Below are 24,332 nucleotides of genomic sequence, written 5' to 3' on the forward strand. Positions count from 1 at the left end.
CGGAGTGAAATGAACTTCCCAAACTGCTCTGCTCTATAAATTCTGTTAGTCCTGGCTTACCTGTACGAGCTCAGAAACTGTTGTCTTTTTCTGGATATCTGGGAGATGGAGTACAAAGAAAAGCTACGGTCTCTATTACAAAACAGTCCACTTGGATCTATTATTGATAAAAGAGTAAAAAAAACTTTGACGGGATGTTTTTGAAGTGAGAATCTGTGGAAAGGTTATGAACAATTAATATCATAGCTGTTGCAATAACATTTTAAACAACCTCAGTATAGGTTAGTTTTGAAGGACTGACAAACTAACGGGTAGTCTGAGCAAGATTAAAGTGGATTAACACAACCTCAGTCTGAAAAATGGCATAAAATTCATGCAAAGGCTATTTTAAAAACCTGTAGTCTGTTGTCATTTTGACACTACACAATTATTCCTGCAGAAATATTATGATATACTCAGGCTGCACATGAACTGCTACATCCAGCTGCTGCTGCTGCTCTTTGCATTTGCTAATAAAGATAAAATTCTTGTGTATTGATGTCAAACTGCACAGACATTACATCAGACTGCATTACAGCAGACTGGCAAAGCCCCTAGAAGTGTTTGGCGATCGTACATCAGAAGTGAGTTGACATTCTGTATGACACTCGATAAAAACTGCAGAAATACAGAGTTAAATGTGACAGACTGCAAACCAAACACACCGGTGCCATCTTCTCACAGAACCTGACCAGGTAGAGATGATGAAGCTCTGAGGTGACAGAGCTTTTTCTGTTACAGGTCCAAAACTCTGGAATGATTTGCCACTGAACATTATGCAGGCTCCCTTACTTGCTGTTTTTAATTCTCATTTAAAAACATAATTTTACTCCTTGTCCTTGAGCCAAGTGTGAAATGTTGACTTTGACTTTATTGTGCTTTTATTTATCTGTCTTAATTGTTTTATACTTTTAATTTTACTGTAGATTTATGATTTGCTTTATCCTTTATGCTGTGCATGCAAAGTTGATGACATTGTAACTTTATTCTTGGCCCTGCTCAAATATGATTAATCTGGTTAGAAATAAAGTCCATCTGTCCAAACTGAGATTGTTCAAAGAGCTATCTGCAATAGGCAAGAATAATGTTCATCCCCTTTTCACATAACCCCACTTCAAGACATCGAAACAATCACTTTTTTTATCTTTAAATCAATGAATAAATGTTACTCTTTTAAATTTATTGCTTGTAATCTTGTGAGTCTAAAATGTCTTTTTTGACCTTCTTCGCACCCCGTTTCCACTTTGTACTTTTCCCAGAAAATCTAATAGTAAAATGAAATATGTATGTATACACACACACACACACACACACACACATGTAAGTATATATATATAATGTTAATGCTTTTGCTGCAGGTCACAACCCAGACTGCTTTTAAGCACACACAAAAATATTTTTGTCATCATTGCTTATTTTCACTATCTGCATGAAAATTGTACAGGTTGATTTTAAGGTTGGGGTTATTTTGAGAGAGTTATTAATTAATTAATTAATTAATTTATTTATTTTTATCACAACTGGCCTCTTGAATTTGTCTGTTTCTTTTTATAAACCACCTACGTCATTTCATCTCTGTGCGAGTGAGTGACAGAATATAGCCAAAGACTGAAGTGTCAGTCAGTCCCGTTGTCATGTTGAGTATTCTGTGTAACAGCTGACACCACAAGTGACTGACTGTTTCCCTAACAACTGTCTTTGTCTTGCACACATAGGAAGGAACTGATGGGTAATGACTTGATGGAGTACGTCCTTTGGCCAAAACTGTGTGGCACTGCTTCATATACCTGGAGAGAAAAAGAAAGACAGAGGTCAAATGTGGCTGTGAGAGGAAAATGGAGCAAGAAAGTGGAATGTTTTACACAGTGAAGGGGAGACAAGAAGGCGATAAAGTGAGGCCGGCGTGTTCCGAGATCAGACTTTTCACTTTAGGCCAGGTGATGATGTGCTGCTTGGAAATAAAGATAAAAGCAAAGAACCACTGGTGAAGCTCTACCTTTCTGCACACCATCAACACCCACACTTTTGTTTTATCTTGTTCATTTCTCTCTCTCTGACATAAGCCTAGCCTGGGATAAAGTGGAATTGGGAGTGGATTGGGATGATGTATCAAAAAGCAAAAGCTTCCGTCATAAATACTTCATTGGCTGGATGAATAGCTAAAGGTGACAAGCTTAGGGTCTCACTCTGAATTCAAATTGATGTACAGTAAAGCTGGAACCTGAGTGCAGAATTCTGTTTTTTTCATGCATGGGGGCCCACTGCAGACAAATGTGAGTGATATGGTAATCTCTCTTGGGTTGCGAGACACTGTGCTGCCAGTAGAGCTGTGCTATGTCATGTAAAATGTTTTGAAATTTTGGGATAAGTGAGAAACTGAAGGCCTGCGACCTTGGCAGTCACCTTCTAAGAATGTGATAGAAAATGAAAGCATAAGAGCATTGCAGGAAGACATAGAAATATCCTTTTCTGTTTCTATGTGCATAAGATGGCTATGGCTTCACGTTTAAGCATGCAGTAATAATTCAGTGGTATTAATTATAATGTTTTTTCAGTCATTACTAGGAGAAAATTTACCCATTCTTTGTTTTGCATAGAGGAATTCCAAAGCTTTATCAAAATATAATAAAATTTTCATCACTCTCCCTTTTACACTTTGTTCTCCTTTAGCAGCAGTGATGCAGTGAAATATTAATGACAGGACACACATTCATAGCTGTGGTGTTTTTGGCTCTGTTTTTCTGGTGTCTCTGCTGCTATTTATGTTTTGTTCCTGTTGTTTCAGAATCAGATCAGCGTTCATATTGCGCCCGAAGCTGCCAAGTGGAAAAAGGAGCAAGCTCAGTCAATGAGATTATGAGTGTATGAACGCATCTCTAGTGTGCTGAGAAATCTTGCTTCCTTACTAGAGTGTTTGCCAAAAAGTGCATCCTAAAACGTGTTAAAACGAACTCTGCTGCTTTCCCCACACAATTAAGCTGCAGTAAGTCTCACAAAAACATGTGTTGTTTGTCTTTTAGGTTTTCTGTGACGGCCTGGTCAGGATGCTGGTGAAGACCCAGTGATGGAGACTTGATATTTGGTAAGCTTGTTCCACATCACTGCATATTAACTGTGAGCAATTTCAGGCCCACTGTTAGCTCCAGCAGCTCTAACGACACTGAAAATGTTGTGTTAGCAGTGGTGCATCAGCAGATTTAAGGTGCAGAACTATGTGGAGCAACGGTGGGAATTTATTACAAAAAATTCAGTGAAACTTACAGGTGCAGAGCAGAAGTGGGTCAGACATAGTTTGAGTATGTGTGTGTTTCACTGATAAGCAACTAACAAATGGTTGTACTTTTTTATCAGGGTCAATTTCTGTTTTTAGGAATATATGGAATGTCACAATGAGTAGGAAAAGGAATCAAAAAGTTGAACAGAGACAGTCAGAACGAGCAAAGTGAAAAGCTGTAGTTGCTGAAGGTGCTGCAGGACAGAGTGTTCAGGGGAAGCCACAGGGTGGAACCAACTAACACATCGATCCACCACTGGTGAAAGGAAAACATAGTCTAATGTCACTTAGGTGAATAACAGAATCAAAACTCAGGCATTAACAATTAAACAAAATGAAGCAAAACCAACAGGAATGCATAAAGGAAGCAGTTCTACAAAATAAAAGGGGAAGCAAGCTGAATAAACCCTAAAAGTGAGTGTCTGCATGCGTGGTTGTTTGTCTCCATGTGGCCCTGTGATAAATTTGACCTCCCCAAGGTGAACCTCACTCTCACCCACAGATCGCTGGAGGTTGGTACCACCTCCTCATGCCCCCACACAGGGTACAGAAAATGGAGGCATGCATGAATTGAACTGGAGTGATCAGATAGGAAGTACATTGTCTTCGAGAATCACAAAAGAGTCCAGCTGCCTTTGATTCAGTTTGCTAGAATTAGCATGTCCTGGATGACTTAGCATCTACACCAGCATATCACTTAACAAGCTGGATTACAAACATTACGGGAACTACAGATCAAAAAGGTGTAAAGATATTGCCTGGCTAATTAATGTTACTGATCATTTACAGCTTTGTCTGTTTACAGTACAGTAGGTGCTTCATTACAGATAAGTAATGGAGTTTGTTTGCATTTTCATTTGGCCCATATTATATGATGCATGTTATTGTATAAATATCCATATAATAAGATGTAATTGACATAACTTGTTAGTTCTGTAGATATTTTGGTTGTAGAGTGTTAATGTGCTAAAATTTATGACAGCACAAGTGTTTACAAGATGGGGAAAAAAAGCAAATGTGTGAGTGCAAAATGTGGGAAGTGTAATCTAAGAACAATGAAATCCCTAAAAGTTTGCATTTTTAATGTTAAAGTCACCCATGTAGTCAAATCTACTTGACAGCAACCTCACTCTTTATAAGAGGTGACAGCTTTAAAAAACTGGTGCCCCACTGAGAGAGATTTTAAATTCGTAAATATTAAAAGATTTTCCAGTAAAAAAAAAACCTATGTCCAGAAATATATTATGAAGAAATATTGTATATAGTTTGAAAGGCAAAATAACATCTTTATATTGCCCCATTTAATCTGTCAACTTGGTTTTGACATAGCATATTATTTCTAGTAATAGGACAACAGAAAAATACAAAGGTACTATGAGTGCTGCTCAAAAATGCTGTACTTTGAATCATAACCATCTTGCTTATCAAGTGTCTAAAAGCACCTTGTATTGACTTGACTAACCTTGAACCAAATATGTTAAGTGATTTATTCCCTTTGTGGTACAAAAAGCTCCTTTTAAAGCTCAGTAGTGTTACTGAAATGGGCCATAAAACAGACTGCAGTAGCAGAAAATGCTGCAGCAGTACATAAACTCTTTTTTTACATGGTACAGTATAGTATAAGACTATAAATTAAAACTCTGTGCAGGATAGAATAGAGTTAATGAGCCATGTTGTCTCTTTGGAGAGCAGTCAGCCGAGAATAATTGTGTGCATGTGAAGAAGAAGTTACCTGTATCCTCCTAGCATCTGTTTGGTACACTCAAACTAGGTTTACATCCTGAAAATTTCATTGTGCTGTGTCAGGGCACTACATCTAAATTCCTGTGCTGTTCTTTTAGGTAGACGCATGGCTGACTCCCCTGGGAAAATCAGTAAGGAATGAAGATTTGACGTGAGGTTTCTCTGCCTTCGACTGACCCTCTGTGGTCAGAACCGCTGTGGTATTTGGGGTCAGGGGGGCAATTGCACAGAGCCAAGAACAGAGAAATATGATGGCTGCCACTTGTCCTCTTCTGGTTCAAAGGGAATGTCAGGGCAAAGCTAATTACTCAGCTTGTGTTACGGAATTGAACATAACTACTGTTCCCTTCGGTGTACCCACCCCCTTTCTCAATGATGTACTCCTAACGAGCAGTATCTACAGCACCCCGCATAACTCTGCATATTTAGTTTATCCTGAGACATCCTGTTCTGTTTGTGTCCCAAAAAAGAAAAGAACTCCTATGGTTCTTTATATATATATATATATATATATATATATATATATATGAAGTTTATGTTGTGGATGTATGCTAATTTTGGTCAGTATGTATTCTCTAGACATGTTCTTCCAGCTGTTCCTTTAAATTTAATACTGGTTTTCAAGTTTGAGGGCAGTAAGAGGGGCAACAAATGGCTTATCTTTGCATGTGCCTATTTATACTACCTACTGAAGAAATTGTGTTCTGCAAGTATAAACCGTGAATATTCATTTTAAATCAAGAATTGAGGGGAGAGAATGAGAAAGGGGTCAAGTTATTACCTTAAATTTAAAGTGCACATTTCCTCTTGTGTTTTGTGGTCTGCTTCTCTTGTCTAAGCAATTTGAATGTTGCAGTCAGAGTTTCCTGGAATACCAAGTACCGAGATCAGTGACAGGCAGTGTCTAGTGGCAGCTCAGGGGTATTCTTGAGGCTTACAGCACACGCCGGCGTGTGAAGATATCATCTCTGCACCTGATCCTTGTTACTGTGGTACTAATCATCTAAAGAAATTAAGCTTGACGCTCATGTGTGTGCCATATCTTAGAATAACAGAGGCTTTGTAGCATTTAAATAATGCAGCTGAAGTTGGGGTTTTTTTCCTTTGAACAATAGTGAAGGAAAATGTGGTGAAATCAAGCACATCTGCATGCACATGAGCACAAGTCAGATACAACAGACGCATAGCTCCAGGGGAGTCATGCTCAGCGTCTTGGAGCTTTCTCTGCTTTTCTCTCAGTCAAATATCTTTTTGTTGTTGCAGATGCACTCAGGGTCGGCAAACACATCGAAGACTGAGTCACCTAAGCGTCCACATCTTGACACCGAGTTGATTCATTGTGTATTGATTTCTTCATACGTCATACTCTTTTGCACTGTTTGTTATGTATGCACAAGAGATATAAGGGCATTGTTGGAGCTTCTCTGTTCAGATGTCTGTTTTTGAACTCTCTGGCTTGCAGATTAACAACAAAAGAGCAGAGGTCTGTTTAATGACACATGGAAGGGCTGAGTTTTCCCATAAGCATCGTCATTAGTTGCAAAGACTATAACTGAGTTTAAAAAAATCCATTTACATTAATGGCCAAGAATAGCACAGTGAGTGTTTGTGAGCATAAACAAGCCTCTATCCTAGGGCAGCAAAACAAGAGAAACTCTGATCATGCCTAAACCTTGGAGCTCATTCATTCAAAACAAAAGGTGGCTTATATTTTGATTTAACTTGTACTGCAATGCTTGAATGCAAAAAAGACACTCTCCATTTAACAACAGAAAATTCAACTTCATACTTTTCAGGTTTTCTTTCTTGGCAGAAAACAAGGTGGGCATCACAAATTGCAGAGCAGGAGAGAGCCTTGTTTCTTCGTCCTGGCAGTAGCTGCTCAAATTAGAGACGGTGGTAGACATTTAACAGCACAGCTAGAATCATGCTCAAGTGTGCTTTGGTTGTTTTTCTTGTGCCAACTCATATATCAATGCAGTTTTGGAAGGAGTGTTATGTCGGTGCTTTTCTTTCAAAGAAAGCATCAGCTTACTTCTCTTTTCTGAGATAAAAATCAACACTTGCTTAATCTGGAAATGGTAAACAGAAGAAGTTTGTTTAAAGTGACTTAATTATGTGCCAGATCTCAAGGGAGATGTCTCTACCTTTCGTTTTCAGAAAATCAAAACAAAACAAACAAACAAACAAAAAAAGACACATTGTTCCCTTCTCTTCACATAAATGTGAACATCTGGACATTCATTCTCAAGTTGCTACCCTCTGCTGTGCCCTGTAAGTGGCTCCTGATGCCACGCCGCCAGTATCAGTGTCCATCTGTGCATTGCTCAAAGCAACGCCAAGACAGGGTTCCACTTCCTTTCATATCGTTTACCAAGCACGGCATATCCGAGTAGGCCACATGATAGTGGCAGACGATGGCTGGTGATGAGCCACAGCTCCTCATTGTCTACCATGCTGCAGAAAGAGTGGGAGCCCCTAAAGAGGCCTGGCAAAGTCTCTGCTTCCATCTGCCTGCATGCCTCGCAACGGAGCCCAGCTCGCACCACTTGAGATTATACTCACGTCCAAGTTGTTACTGTAATTTGCATTGGCTCATAGGCAGAAGAGAGTGAGGAGGTGGAGAAGCTGCACATGAGGCAGGGATCTTATAAGTGGTCCTGGCAGCACAATGAGTTTGCATGGGTGTACTATTATGGACAAGTGGCATTGGCAGAGCCGTATTAAAGTGCAATAATGGGATTGAGCAGGTTGCCCTGCTGTCTTAGATTATGGTTTGTATTGGATCATAACGTAAATCATAGAAATGTACAGTTGGAAATCATCTCAATCACTTTTAGTATTGGTGTTTTGCGCTTCATAGCTGGATTATTGTAAATTCACTCTTCTCTCCAAGCTTTAGCACCAAAGGAAAACTATCAGTCGCAATACCCACACAAATAAAATACACAACAACGTGACTACACTCTTTCCCATGTATTTCACTATCTAGCAAGTTGTTACCCAGATATCCATTTAGCTGAAGATCACACACTAAGCGAAAACCCACACAAATACAAAAATTAGCTTCATCTAAACATGAAACATCCAGGGTAAAGGATCAAATTCAAAGGCAACAAAAAGCAAGCTGCTTTACTGCCCTCTTTGTTTCAAATTACACTCAAAACCCAAGACACAACTAATAAAATCTCTTGGAAATGTATTAAAATTAGAGGCAGCAGCTTTGTTTAATTTATTTTCAAAGCTACATTTGTTTTTGGTTTTTTTTTTGCTTTTGAACATGAGCAACATTTAATTCAGAGAACCGTTGACTCAATGTGCAAAAATGTATTGTTGTATAATTTAGAATTGGATTAGATAACAGGAAAGGAACAAAACCAAGACAGCCCAGTCCCACTGAATGTGTTCTGACGTCCTCATTTTTTTAAGGCTAAATTTGTTTCTTACTTGATAGCTTTAGGACTGCAATTTGGTTTGTCGGCTAATGTATCAAACTTACTAATTAACTAAAGCCTGAAAATAAAGTGCAACTGCCACCTCCATCAAACAGGGCTGGGAACTAATTATTTAAGTCACAGCCACAACCATAGTGACTTGTAATGAACTTCCTGTAGCTTGTGGCAAAGTCACAACATGTGCAGTATTTAATGCCTTAAATCCTTAACAATCATTTCCGTCAATAGACCTCTTTCGTTACATTACTGTTAATAAGTTAAACAGAATTTATCACTGTGGCTAACTTTAGGGTTTAAATGCCAGACTAGCTTCATTCAGTTTCATTTACTTTGGATATTTGGTGAAATGTCAGCAGTTTTCCACAGCAGCTAATCTATTTTGTGCAACACTGGCTTTTCATTATAGAGGGTGAAATTGTTCTACCAGTATTCAGTTGTATTAATTTTGTGCACAGCCATGAAAAAAAGAATATAGATAAAAATAATTATGTGACAGATGAGAGAGAGAGGTAAATGTGTTTTTTGTTCTCAAATAGCAGGTCTGACAGGTTTGTGATTAGAGACTTGCAAAGTGTAGCACAAGCTTATCTTTAGTCATTCTAAAAACATTTTATTCACCTAATTACTAGTTATACTGATATGTCATGGATTAAATAAATTGACCTGATTTCCCCCATGAAATGTAATTAGAGGCAGAAATGTCAACTAAGGATCTAACTGGCTCAGAGAATCATGCACATCAATACGCTCTAATGCCAGGGATGTCAGATATTGTTGTCTCAGCACAGAGATATGCAGAACTTGTCCACATCAGGAGCTGCTTGGACAACTGCTTTTTTTTCAATTATATTCCATTTATTGCACTGAAACTATTTTGTTAAGGTTATAAAAGACCATAGTTTAGTTTATGCTGGACTTTAAAAATCACATTAAATGGTACACTTTATGCCAAGAAGGAACAAACCAGGATTTGCATACCTGGGCTTCTAAGAACAGCCTATAAACCAGGCAGGGTAAAACTTTTGAACCATGATTTAAAAAGGTACACCTGCAAACGAAACAATTTTCAACTACATTCTCAAAACAAGTTGGAGGAGAGTTATGTTTGCCATTTTAACACTGTGTTAAGACTGTGATTTGCTTTTCATTTTCAATTAGAGACATTTCTGGACTGTAGGCAGATCAGACAAGTGCATGCACTATGTATCTGTGAAGCTACACTGTTGTAAGTTGTGCAGAATGAGGTCTGGCATTCCTAACAAGCTGAATCTGATGCAAGTAGAACTTAAAGACATTTTGCTTCTCATCTACAAAGTTTTTGGGTTCAAAAAAGAATTCGTTTTGAACTGAGAAAGCTTCTGGGAGACCTTGGGACATGTTTTGTCGGATGGACTGCACCATCACAGGGCAGACACGCAGACAAACAACTATGCAAAAGGTCCTGTCATTTCAACAATGTGGAAAAGCAAATTAATTCAAACACATAAAATGGAATCTAATATAACACGAGATATCATGGGATTTGTTATTATATAGATTGAATCTGATAAATCAGGGTTTAACTTTATAATCTAAATGTGTTTCCAGCTTTGTAATGATGTTCTCAATTAAGGAGAGACCACTGTTTGGCCTCTGCAGCCTTCTGTCTGTGTGTTGTGACTTGTGGAGGCTCAAGTCTCTCTGCCATTTTGAAGAAATCCACTATAGGCATCTGAAAAACACATTTAATGCTCAGCGCAAAGTTTAGAAGAGAACAAAAACCTTGTTGTATGTGCAAAATCAGATATTCCTTTTAATAAGAAGAAAGCTTTAGCTTTGCTGGAACACTAAAGTAGCCTCAGTTAAAGCAAATTAACTTCATGTTGGTGCAGAAGAAAATAATTATCAATAAACCTATATACATGTTTTTGGACTGTGGAAAGAAACTGAAGTACTCAGGGACAAAAACTACTCCTGCACAAGGAGAGCATACAGAGAAGGCCAGAGGTCATGGTAAGACTAAAGTTTGAGGTTGTAAGAATCCATTCCCTCAGTTTGTTAAACTGTGCGCATGGATTCAAAACCCTCCTCCTCAGTGTAGTTAATCTATGCCCGCAAATTTACTAACAGACATCATTCTGTTTGAGAGCAATAGATCATTGTTTGGCTTTGATAACATGAAAGGATTGGACAAATTCTTATTTTCAGGTTGACTAACTTCTAAACAAACAAGCCATCAAACCTGTAAAATTATAAAAATTACCTTCTGTCAACTGAAAAAAAGCAGCCAATCTACTGCAGACTAATTTTATTCAAAACAATTCAAACTCTGAACTGAACAAATGTTTAGGAACAGCACGAGGATAAAAGTTTTTCCAAAGTTATACAAATTGACATATTTCTAATTTAACTATTGGGATGACATTTAAAGTAGATATAAATGTATCATTTATAAACGTCTGATGTGATTAAGGTGAAAACACAGACAACTATGGTGATGTTGCTGAATATTACAGCCTGATTTTGTTATTTGCAGACAGTCCCTAAAACTTCATCTCGCTTCCAGTGTTGCTTCTGTTTCCTCATTCACACTAAAGACAAAAATAAACATACCTGCTGTGGATAGACACAGATGTTATTAAGAGTCTGTACATACAATTTCATAAACTGAGGGAACTCTTTCTTATTTCTTACCTGTGATATGGAAACGCCACACAGAAAGGCAAGAATCTAACCGAGGATGTTAAGATGACAGCTTAACTACTGCGCTGCCCACAGTCAGTCTTAAACCCAATCACCCTCAACCTCCCATCAGTTAGATGTGAGATGTGGAGATAAGAGAGTTTGAAATGCGGTGATGAACGAGTCAGAAACACCACAGTGGGATCCATTATCAACTTGGACTCTTCTGGAACAGGTCCACGTAAGCTGTTTTAAACCTGTTGGACACAGTTTTTAGTATAAACCTCGACTTTTATGGAGTGTTTATGTGGGATGAGAGTTCTGTGGAGAGGTCCGTGGAAAATATCATCTGCAAGTTTTTGTGTAGATGTAAATGTAAAGGTTTGAACCCATCAGCCACAGGCCTCAAATAGAAATCCAGTTTATCTTGTTTTGTCCAGAGGTCTTCTGGAAGCTTCCCTCTGTGCTTGCTCAAAACTGCAGCATGCAGAGACGCTATATTCTTGTCTTTCAGCACCTCATGTAGCTGGACAATATCTTTTCTGCTCATGGCTTCACACAGTTTGTCATTTACCTTTGCAGCATCTAATTCCAGCTCACTTCCTGCCTTCAGTACACTATAGTTGTGTTGAGAATCTTTATCTTTATTTTGAAGCTGCTGGACTTTTTCTTTGACTGCCTGATTCTGGATCCTCATTGCCTCCCAATTTTCACACAGCTCTTTGGTGAGCTGCTGGGTATTATTCTTCAAGAATTTGTTTTTCTTCTTTTAAAGTCAGTACCACTAAGCGAGGAAGGAAAGTTTTATTAGAAAACAGATGGGCTCTGTTTCTTGTTTTTGTCTGTTTGTTTGCCATTTTGCACAGTAACAATGTGGTTAAGGTTATGCTTTTTAAAAAAAAAGTCTTAGGGTTGGAAAGCCTAACATATTACAGTAAAACACACTGTAATACTGAACACATCAAAATATTGTTTTTCTCATATACTGGCTGGTGAGTTTCACCCTCTCTATAAAAAACAACATATAACAACCGTTGGTTGATAAATTCACACTTGATGTGAATGTGCTGGCCCTCTGCCACCCTGGATATATTGACATTGCAATGTGTTTCATTTGAACACAGAAACAGGATTAGTAAACCCTTCAATGCATGTTTGACAGACAGTCTGGCTAAACCTGCTTTGCACTGGCTTTGCTATGAAGTGTCTCAAATGAAACTGGTGCCGTCCATTATTTGCATGGACTTAGCAAATAGAAGTCATTGCTGCCCCGCTCTAAGGTTGTAACACACACTCATAAGCATTACAGCCTTGAGGGATTTTGGGACACTGTCCTCTATATCAATTAGAGCTGTATGAATTTTCCATTATTGCATTCAGTTCTTACAGAAGATTTATTCATGTGGATCCTGTTGGTAATAAATCTCAATTGTTTTTGTTAATTAAATGATACCGTGGTCAGAAAGGAGAAAGCACATGTTATTTGACTTACAAAATGATAAATGAGGTCATTTAATCTCGCGGGTCTGCACGGGAAGAGCACAGAGTTGCCTCGAGCTAAATGCAGATTTTAGGACACTAATGTTCACAGGGTGACATGGGGTAATTTTTATCTGGTTCACCAACTTAGTTTAATGTGTTAGCATGTCAGTTTGCTAATTGGCACTAAACATAAAGAATAGCTGAAGTTGGTGCCATCTCAAAGTTTTATGTGATGATGGCACCAAAGGAAAACATAAGGGAAAGGGTAATTGTAATGTCTGAGCCAAATTTTCTGGTTATTGATCCAGTACTTTGCCAAGTCATTTTATTTGAACTTACTAATGTAAACCCTTTTGAGAGCTAAAAACTAAAAGTCACCAAAATTAGGCCCCCATGACACTGGATGGCGACCTTCCTCTGTTCTCCACGACCTTCACAATCTATTAGAATGTGGCTGGGTTGTGGTGAATTAGGAAAACCTTGTTCTAAGTGAAGGCAAACATGACACCATTATTCTCTTTTTCCTGCTATTTTTCACATCTGCAAAATGCTTTCCTATGACCTTTCCAAGCTCTATGTTTCCATCATGACATGTCTCTCTCTGAGTGCGTCAGGATGCAGCTACAAACATCATGAATGTGCCAGGTTGTTTCCATCACCTTGTCATGATCAGGGTCATAGCCTCGCCTTCTAACTACCCGAAGTTCAAATTTGTACTCTGTCCTCTGTCCTTTGTTAACTGGCATTTCTCCCACCACATGCATACAACTGAGCTAACTGCTCCTGTTTTCTGTAAAGGACATTTAGGATTTTTAAATGTTGCTAAATTTGTAAGGGTGGGGGTTTGAGAAACTTCCCCTTTTTCTTAAAAGAAAGTGATGTCCATCACTACGAGACCTTTATACAGAAAGGGTAGAAGTTAGTGCAAAAATATTTTTTATTAAGCAATTTCTGTCTTGAATTGTTGTTGATATATTTTGTATGAACCTGTTGGGAACATTTTAAATCATTTTCTAAAGTAATATAACAATCTTTTACTGCAGTATTTCAGTGTTTATTAAATGACCTCCATAGTGGACATTTGAAGTTATTTCCTCCATTTTGTTCTGTACCTTTCACTTAGCAGCATGCCCATACTCATAAATACGCTGTCACTGCAGGACCCTGATATGTTACCACCCCAATGATAAACCACCACAGCCTCTCTGCAGAAGTTTTGTGCATGCTCAAATCCACTGTGGACCTATCACACACGAGCGCACTGTGTTTTTAATGCATACCTGAAAGCCTTCTCAAGAACCTGCAAAGACCATCTATGTTCCGGCTGATTCTTTTACATCATAGCAGGGTTGTCATCCAGTGTGATGGATGACAACCATTTTTATGGTCACCCACCCAGTAAATTTTTGGCCTTTTTTTTTAAAAAAGGTTTTTAACTGACCAATCAATGCTCAGCCCAAGCCAGAAACAAAAACTGGCATCTTCTAAAACTCTTGGTCCTTGTGTAAAATTCAGCAGCTTTGGTAGAAGTAGTATTAACAATAAATTGTTGTGTAGTTTGTTTTCAGTTCTCTAAATCTTAAACAATTGGGCCAGAAAAAAACAGATTAACTTCTTAAAATGATTTATAATAATGACAGATTTTTGCCTGGCTGACTTTTTTTGTATTTAATTACAATGTATTTCCACTGGGAACTTTTTTACAGTGGAGTTAGAGTATAGCTTTCATCCAGAGTGGAAATCGGCTCTATACTAGAGTTTGCTGTCGCACTGAAGCACATACTGAAGCAGGTATTGTTATATAGTGGAACATACTGTCAGAATCAATGTAGTATAGGAGCCCTGGAAGGAGGAGTGTGGATTCCTCAACATACAGTAATTGTACCACGGAATGGTACCAGAAAGAACCAATTCAGAGGGTCTCTCTAGTCAGTTTAAAAGAGCTGTGAGGATGGCTCTAATGAACAGAAAAGGACAAAAATATAATAAAGCAGTGAGTCGGTGGATAAAATAAATGCAGAGGACAACATTTCTTGCTGAGGAAATGACTAAACTGTCAAAACATACAGAAACTACGTATAAATGAGACAATGATACAGGTCTAGCATATGTAAATCACCCATTGCTGCCACTGACACTAAATAGATTTCAAAACCAACTGAGCCTGAAAATAGAAATATCACAAGAAAGAAGCTGTTCAAAATCACTGTCTGTCCCCTTATTGTTTGCTAGCTGCTCTTGCTTTTATCCGACTGTTTGCCTGTATTCGTTGTTTTTGTTTGTGTGTGTGCGCGCTTCTGTTTTTTTTTTTTGACAAATATGACAACTGTACTTAAGAAATCTCTTGGAAGATGTCTGTGAAAGTGCTGCATGGAAACAGTCTTTCTACTCACACCTACACTCTTGGTTCTCACAGTTTAGACATACAGATTCTATTTTTTTTGTAAGTCTGGAAGCCTCTCATTTTTATTAAAGCAGGTTGGTTGGGTCATTCGGTGGTAAAATAAAAATGCTAAAGTGACCAACCCTGTTGAAATATAAATTTGAGTAGGGTTGTTCCATCTGACCCACAAAGCATTACATATTATTAAATTACATATAATTCAATATAGGGCTCAATTATAGCTCAGCTCAGTAAGGGTCAGTGATGACTGTGCCTTAGCTAATCAAAGCACTAGTGTACAACAATAATCAGGTTAGTAAATGATCTTTTATTATAATAATGCAATACTTTGCAAGTGGCTACTTAGCTTAATGGCATGTGAGAATCACCTTAAGATCCAGAGTTTCTTTCTTTACTTTATCTTGCCAATCTTGGTTAAATGCAAATGTCTATTCAGTGTCTATAACTGGATTCTGATGTCTACAATTGCTTCACTTTTAGACCCAATTTAGCCTTAACTTAGATGCCTATAAATAGTTCAAATGTTTACCAAACACTTCTTAAAACTAATGTTTTTTTCAGTAAGGAAGAGAAATGCATTAATTTGGTTTAGTTTGATCAAAACTTATGAAAGGTCTTTGTCACTGAAAGAAATGAGATTTAATGAAAAACAGTTGGACTGTAGTCTGCATTTTTAAATCTCACGCAGGAAAGCAGTACATCTGCTTCATCTGATTCAATGTTTGCAACCTTTGATATGTGCAGTACTGAAATAGCACAATGTCTCGGCCATATTTTAATATATTTTACATATCTGTCTCTATATTACCCAGTGTGTGCTGAACCGAAATAACCATCCAACTGCAAACAGGAATAACAAAACAGGAATCTTTAAAAGGGCATAATAATAAATTCAAGTAAATTTATTTATGCCCAGATCATAGCACTCTGAACACAATGTCATAAATTGAACTTACAAAATATAAAAAATGAATATGGTGCATCACTATTGATGGAATTATCCAACATTGTTAGAGATTAAAAATCTCTTCCCTGGTTATGCATTTAAGATTTTTTTTCTCTCTCTCACTCTATGGTTTTAACTAAAAAAAAATAAATAAATAATTTAAGAATTTTTACTTAGATGCTATTTATGCATGTTTGGTTTTAGCAAACTTACATTTTGAGTAGTGCTGTCAGAGGTAAAGCTGTAATGTGTTAATGCAATCATACTTTAATGTCATTAAAACGCTGTGCCATTAACACGAGTAGAATGTAGATTTAATCTACTGGGGTTAGTCAGTGTTGGCTGGAGTTGAAAATGCACTATAGCTTTGTTTGTCAACAGCATTACAAATCAGGAAGAGATAACGCTGTGCTCTGAGTTATAACAGAAATACATGTGGGTTATACTACGGCACTGTGGTGGATTGGTGGTCAGTGCTACAGTCTCATAATCCTGAGGATGCAGGTTTGAACCCAAGCTGCGTCAGGAAGGGCATCCGGCACAAAACAACTGCCAAATGTTTTGTGCAAGTTTGTTCGCTGTGGAGATCCCTGAAGAAGGAAGCAGCTAAAAGAATAACAACATGCAGCTTATACAAGAGCAAAGCACAGAAATGACTACCACCAGGGTTTGTATTGAGGGGTATTTCAGGTAGCAAGATTGCAGTGAACAGATTACAAAATTAAATCAATTTACTGTTAAATCTTGAAAGCTGTAAGTAAAAGACTTTGATCACTTGAGTTTGAAGTTCTTATTCTATCACTGTCAATACGTTCGAATAGAAAAAGCCTGAGTATAAAGCAACACAGTGTTGATTGCAGCCCCTCAAAATGACTTCATCTTCCCTGCTTTAAACAAGCTCTCAACCCGAATTTCTAAAAGAAAGATCAGATGATGCTTTTACAATTTCAGATAGGTTTTATGAATCTGTCTGTGTGTTGCTCTAGGCTATAAACGTACATAACAGATCTGAAGCAAGAAGGGAAAAAAAATCTAATACTAAATGACATGAAATAGCAACATAATAATTGTGTGATTTTGTGAAACCATAAAGCAGTGTATTATTCAGTGATGGTTATTGCACTGTAAAAATAACGTTGCAGCTCAAAAAGCATTTTTATAACAATATGTGATAACACATTCCATAAATATTTATACTTCTTCCCATTAGTTTTGATGCTTTAACTTAAATTAGATTTGAATCCAGTTGCTGCTCAGCATCTTTTACAGAAGATTCATATATCTCCACCTCCACTGATACTATTGGACAAACAGGAGTTTATCTGTGGTGTAGCTGCTGCAGTGTCTATAATCAGACGTGTAAATATCCGAGAGTCAAGGCTCCTTTTTGGGCATGGAGCCCTACAAAACCTCTCACACAGCAAAAGCGTATCTAAAGTCAGCGAGTCGCCACTAAATCAGAGGGCATTGAATTGTCCTGTTGATTCTATTAATCATGACAGCGAGCAGATGGAGTGCAGTCACTTCGTTTTTTTGTTTTGCTTTTATGCCCCTTGGTTATGGATGCAGTTTGTGTATGAGATGGACGGACGGGAATAACACAACATTTGATAATTCTATTATCAGTCTTTGTGAGACCATTTCAGAGAAAGAATAGATGGATACACACACACACACACACATATATATATACAATCACTTTACATGAAGGAAAAGCCTTTGTATGTCATTCATTTAAATCAAGAACAATTTCTCTCTGATTATTCAAGTGGTCTGTAACATTTGTAGGTACAATTACATGGTATGATTATTTGTGAACACCGTCTTTTACTTAGAAGAATGCTGTAAGAAATAAAGAGAAATCAAACATTGACAGATTTGATAAGCCACAGTGGAAAATTGTTCCCTGGCTGGAGATTTCTGGTGTTCTTTGTGCTGTATTTAGTAAAAAGAATATGCATGTTAAAGATTCTTACCCTCTTTTAACTTGGTCATATTTCTGAAAATCTCTTCTGCGAGACATTTAATGAGAGTAAATTAGGTGAAAACTAGCTTTAATTACGGCCGTGTCATCCAATTACCAAATGTTACTTATCATTTAGTAGCTAATACCCATTTTTTATATTTTAAATAACCAATTTTGTCTACATTCTGTTCGTTTTCATTGCAGTTAGCTGAAATTTTAAAAGCAACTAATGTATGTTGATTGTATCTTTGAAAGGAGGTATTTATTAAAGATGAATATTTTGCAGGTAAAAGATAATCATCCAAATGTTCAGTAAGTGAGGTGAGGAGGTATATTCGAACACCGATGATCATTTTCTTTCTTATTCAGGATGCCTCTCACCATTACAGTTTACGAAGCTGCGGCACTCTGTCCATCTAATTTAAAGATTTTAAATTGGATATAAACAAAAAGACTGTTGGCATGCAGAAATAATTATAAAATGCAAATGCTCGTCCTGTTTGGTAAACCGCCCCCTTACCCCACCTTGATGAGATGTGACCAGAAATCCCCAGGGCTGTGCAGCCTCGGTTTAGGCGCCCGCTGGTGGAGACAGAGATGACACCGGTGAACTCCGCCTGTCAATAATTATCCCTGCTTCCTGACAAGAGTCACACGAGGGCAGCTGGCAGTTCAGCGCCGTCGCAGTCTAATTGGCATTTACAGTTTCCTGAGTGTCAAAGTTATGTCAAGGAAATGTTCCGACAATCAAGCAGCTGTGAGCAGATGTTTTTCTGAAGTGAATAAAGACAATGTTTGTCTTTCAAATTATACTTTAGCTACCTTGCATTGTTATTATCCAAGGTAGTCATTAACAAAAATTGTATTGTTAATTAAACTAGAGAAAACTTTCTGCCAGCGTGGAATCAATTCTATGAGGCAGCATTTCTGTTGGCAAAACCAAAACAATTTAAAATCAGAAAAGAACAAACAGCAATTAAAACAGCTCAAACCTTTTAAATTTTATTGTGGTTTCAGTAACTGATATGTTGCTTTTCACCTTTGTATAAAAAAGTTATTTAGTCAAAAGAACATTACTGTTGCAACACAGTCAATTATTTGTCTAAAATGGTCTGTGCTGACAAACTTAAAGCCCATCGACTCCTATCTGCTGCAGGTAAGACACAAATTACTCACGTCTTCACACAATCACACTTCAGATTATTATAACTGTGCCTGTAATTTTATTTTACAGGAAGGCCTGGAAGGCTTGTTCATTTTATGCTTCATAAAAAGTCATTTGTTTTTTGGAAAAAATTGATTGTGGCATACTTAATTTGCTTATTTTTGTCTGATTTACTTCCATGCAAGACAGGGGGAAACATCAATAAAATTAACAAAATGGCAAAAAAGTATTCGCTAAAATGTAAAAATTGTCACACAAGACTTCTTGCTGTAGACTTTGTAATTTCTAAGATTATTAAGTGGTATAGATCATTAGGCAATAAAAGTAAAATCAGCCAATTAACACCATATTGTTATCTCAAGATTTCATCGAGTATGCCTTATTTCATCTTTTGTGGAATATTACCTGACAGGTAATACCACACTTCTGTATGGTACATTATTGTCACAGAGGGTAGCTTTAAAAGAGACATTACCTCTGATTTTCAATTGTGTAACACTTGATTTATGGGATAGTCTGAGTTATAAATGGTCTTATTTCTGTGTGATTATTTAAATATGATAATATTCTGTAGAATGGGTACACCTAATGAAATTCCCTTTAATTTTCCTATGGACTGTTGTCCTTTGTTCACATGTAAATAGGTGAAAAGGGCAACTCATCTTCTGAAAAGATGTTCAGACTAACACCAGAGTTCATAGATTTCACAGCAGTTTTCAAATTTCAAAGACGTGCCATGATCCCTCCAGCCGCATGCCAGGCCAAATCTGTATCACTGGATCTTACGTGTTTGGAAGGTGGAAGATGAAAGGAGCGAAAAGTAACAAATAAAGACAGCAGCTTTCAGTTTCTATTTGATTCCCGCTGTGCTCCTTTGACATCTTCAGCTTTTATTTTAAATATTTCTTAAGGTTTGCACCTGAATGTTTAGGAATAGTCACGCTTCTGTGATTTACGAAATGCCTGTTGTGACCATGTGAATCAATCCAAACAATGTTCTAAAGGCAGCAGAATTTATCTTTGGCTCACACACATGTCCTCCAGCTATAAGTTGGGTGAGGAAATCCCAGCTGTAAATGGAACATGTAGTGTTAATTTTTGCCTCTTTTTGTTCTGGCCTCTTGACAACTCATTTTGTTGTTGTTGTTGGTCGGTATGTTGGTCTGTGCAGACATACCATTATTATTCCGCATGTGCTCTCCGGGGTGTATGTGTGGGCAGCCTGTGGTCTAATGCGCTCACATGTTCACGGCTTATCTAAAAATGTGCTGTACAGGAGAAATTCGCTTGTCTGTGTATACGTTAATTGTATTTTCAGACATCTTCAGGTACAAAAATTATAATTAGAGCAAGGAAAAAAACTTATTGCTGTTTGTTGGAAATAGTGCATGTCATTTTACTTCCGTTTGTTTGTTTGTGCCATTACGTTTGCTGCTTGGTTTCTCATTTTGCATTTGATTCACCTTCATGGTACATTAGCAAAGCTCTCACTCCATTAGTAAATTTGATTGCTTAATTGATAAGTAATAAAAAAAATAAAGTTGAGCTCTATTCAGAAGAAAGTAATGGATTGAGAATCTAAAATAGACTTGCTTCATGCAGTCCAGACTCGGGTTCAGATTTACTATCTGGGTCAATTTAGCGTCTTCTCCCAAACCAGAAATCGTGTGTTTGGTAGAATCCAGTTTTGTGGCTGATATTCCCCGAACTTCGCTGATCGTGACAACACAAATGACCTCATTTTGGGAAACATGGAGAAAAAGTAGAAGGGATTTTGACTCAGCGGATACACTTTGGTTAAATGTTTTATTTCATCTCATTATTTCTTGACTAAATCAAGAATGATGTGGCCTGACAGTTGCTCTGATAATGTCATCTTTTGGCATTTTAAATAAAGTGAGACAAATGGAGAATCTCCTTCTTCACTTACGCCGTACTCCTGCTGATGTTGCGGAACGTGTTTGCCAGCATCGCTCAGCGTGTTCGGCGCAAAAGCCCAGATGAGCTTTTTATGACGGGAAGAAATTAAACAAACTGAGCTGAGAATGCGAGCCCTAATAAATCACTCTGCGTGATTAACATTTATTTGTACCAAAAATTTCAAAATAAAAGCAAAGAACTAAACTGTTAAAGCAATGTATTGTTAATTTATTGATGTATGAAAGAAAAGAAAACTAAGGGATCTGACCTCTCGAGGCTTAATTATTTTCCCCATGCAACTGTCATGAGCATAAACATCACTACAATGAACAAAGCACCTTGTTTTTCAGACATTTAAATGAAGTTATTTTATTTATGCTTGGGTTTTTTTTCCACCTACTGAAATACACCTATCATCCAGATGAGTCATCAGTCCTTATTGTCCATACGGGAAAGCTACTTAGCTTTTTATGCTGTATATAGTCATTTTTATTTACTAAATCTGATGTACATTTCAAGCTGTTATTACAGAAAACATGCATAAAACATGATGAAGAATAACCTCAATAGGACTTTGTATTTGCATATTCTCAGTACGGATATGATAAGGCTTGATAGAGACAGAAGCTAAAACTGAAAAAAGGGTGAAAGAAGAGACTGCAGCAACATACAGTAATGAGAAAAAAGTTTGTTGCATTAATGTTATTGAGTTTTCTCTCATTTCTGGATGTTGCTGCAGTCACGTGTAAAAATTATTCTGCTAAAACTCCAAAATTAAAGTGCAGACTTGTGCATTAGCTCAATATAGTCTCTTAAATCAGTGCTGCACAATTTATAATGTTTAAACTTTTATTCAATCAAAATTGTCCATTTACATTTAAAATATAGCTTAAGTGATGGGTTTTAGTTTTTATTAATTCTCATATTCTCTTAGTATTTTAGATGTCTTCAAAACTTCTAACAATCAGCCTTTTGTATCCGGTGACAGTGGTTAAACAATCTGTACTCCAAATCACTGCTCCATGCGTTTGGGCATATGGCATGTGTCACAGGTATAATCTGTTTTAATGGCTGTACTTCCTAAAGAAACTTAAGAAAGCTAAGCTCCCCTGCCAAGATCTTGTTACATTCCTAAGTAGAGGAATATAGAGCATTCAAACTAGAAATACGACAAACCAGCATGGGGTGTGCATGCCCCAAGACAGGAGGCCCCAGCAGCAAGTAATTAAAAGTGCCCTGAACATTACCATAAGGTCATGTGTCTGCACAGAGCCCAAAGGATGCTAAAAGACCAAAACCTGCCCGAACCACAGCTTGTACATCCTGCTGTAGTTTGATAAGTGATACAGAAGCATCTGCTGCTGTAAAACCAGACTTTATTTCTTTAAGCTGCAAGGCGACAACAAAATATCAACAGGGTGCTGTTTTTTTTATTTATTTTTTTATTTTTATGGAACAGCATCTGGTAGAATATTATTCATTGAAATGCGTACTGAATAAAAATGTTTTCTTCTTTTTGTTTTCTATTATTTGTATTTTTTATTATTATTATTGATTCAGTTCCTGAAAATAACAATGTGTCCCTACCTAATCTTTTGGAAAAGGTTGTGCTCGTGCGTGACTGACTAAAAATACATATATAGAGAAATTTAAACTCTAGTTCACCTTCTCTGCTCTCCTGTTGCCTAGAAATCACTTCAGTGACCAGCTCTGATATTAAGCAATAAAGTAAATGTGAGGTGGAGCTGCCCTTTTCATTTAATTTATTTGGCCATTCATACATCTATTCACGTCCCCTCTTACCATCTTTGCACCCATTAAGACTGAAGCCTCACTTTTTCAAGCAGCTCATCTTCATCTTAATGCAATTCAAAGACCTACATTCTACACCAGAGTTGCCGTGGCAACAAAGTCCCCCCCCCTCCCCAAGATGCTGAAGGATCAATAGAGTATCCTCGACGGCGTGGCAGGAAGTGCTCTGGCACAGATGGTCCTCTGAGAAACCATGAGCTTTGTGTCCCAGTTAGCATCTGAATACTAAAGCAATCCAGCAAAGTCGTCACTCTATTAAAATTTTAAAAAGCGTAACTGTCTCTGATAAACGTATCTGACACACAAAAAGTTTCATGTGCATTGTTATTACTTTTACAGTGTTGGTTGTCTTAAAAAACGAAAGCTATTTCTGCCCACAACTGAGAAGTGTTGCTGAATATAAATACGTTTGTCCATGAGGGCTTCGTAGATTTTCTTAAACCTAGTGAGCAATTTTTGCACAAGTACGGAGTTCATCCTCAGAATACTTGTGACTAATCGCCGAGAACTATGTGTGCGTGTTGTGCTCCAGTGGTTCAGTCTTACAGCTCAACCTGCAGGGTCAGAACAATGAGACAAGAAGGTGCAAACACAAACCAAGCAAATATCTGGGTTCTTCCAAACGCAGTTTAATGGTTATGACCAACGCAGAATAAAGTAGAAGGATCGTTGTGGGAATTGAGTAAAATTGGTCAACGAGCTTTGATAAACTCTCCCACTGGTTTGAGCTTGTGCTTCAAGCTGTTCTGCTGGCCTCAGATAATGATATCATAGGACGCCAGATTTTAATGAGAACTCTGATTGGACAGCAGTATTTCATAGCTAACGAGATGCCCTGTTGTCTGCCAGTTATTTGCCAACCAGGCAGCAGTGTGTGTCTGTGTGTGTGTACTACAGTGTGTGTAAGAGAAAAGGAAAAGCAACTAGATGGTAAATGCACTATAGGTCAGTGTAAAATGATAGCAATGCAACTGCAGTGTCTCACTTGCCTCCCAATTTTATGAACATGGATAATACAGTATCATGAGATCAGTACAGTAAAAATCTTTTGAAGTGAGGCTCTGTGGAAAGTTTATGAACAATTAGTAATTTAACTGCTGTAGATAGCTCTTTGGATGATTTCACCTGGGAGGAATAGAGTTTATTTTGACCCGTCAAACAGGCTAATGGCTGGTCCAAGCATGGTCAAAACCAAAATGAATTACTATTGTTTTAAAACTTTCATAGTGGTTCATGCTGACACTATTTTTTTAAACTTTTACATCACTGTCAGTCTCACATTACATGGTTACTCTGGCAGAAATATTATGCTGTTCCTTCTGGAAGAGGTTCAATTGCCAGCTGCTGCTGCTATTTGAACTTGCAAATAACCACATAAATCTATGTAAATAAGTGTATAACACAAAACTGACAGCAGTGTGAAGATTTAGAATAGTATTATAAATTGTGTTATGTCATATTATGT

At 37.5% G+C, this 24,332-nt stretch overlaps 1 protein-coding gene across 1 annotated transcript in view; it reads left to right on the plus strand.

The window, feature by feature from the left end:
• The window catches only part of lrfn1 (leucine rich repeat and fibronectin type III domain containing 1), a 183,745-nt gene that overhangs the window by 152,390 nt on the left and 7,023 nt on the right, over positions 1 to 24,332 (plus strand). Inside the window, exon 3 of the mRNA XM_017433776.3 lies at positions 3,060 to 3,121. The gene's annotated coding sequence lies outside the window, so the exon portion shown is untranslated. The remainder of the gene's footprint in view (positions 1 to 3,059; positions 3,122 to 24,332) is intronic.

The sequence above is a fragment of the Kryptolebias marmoratus genome, linkage group LG2 (assembly GCF_001649575.2).
Source record: "Kryptolebias marmoratus isolate JLee-2015 linkage group LG2, ASM164957v2, whole genome shotgun sequence".
In the NCBI taxonomy this organism is placed as follows: Eukaryota; Metazoa; Chordata; class Actinopteri; order Cyprinodontiformes; family Rivulidae; genus Kryptolebias; species Kryptolebias marmoratus.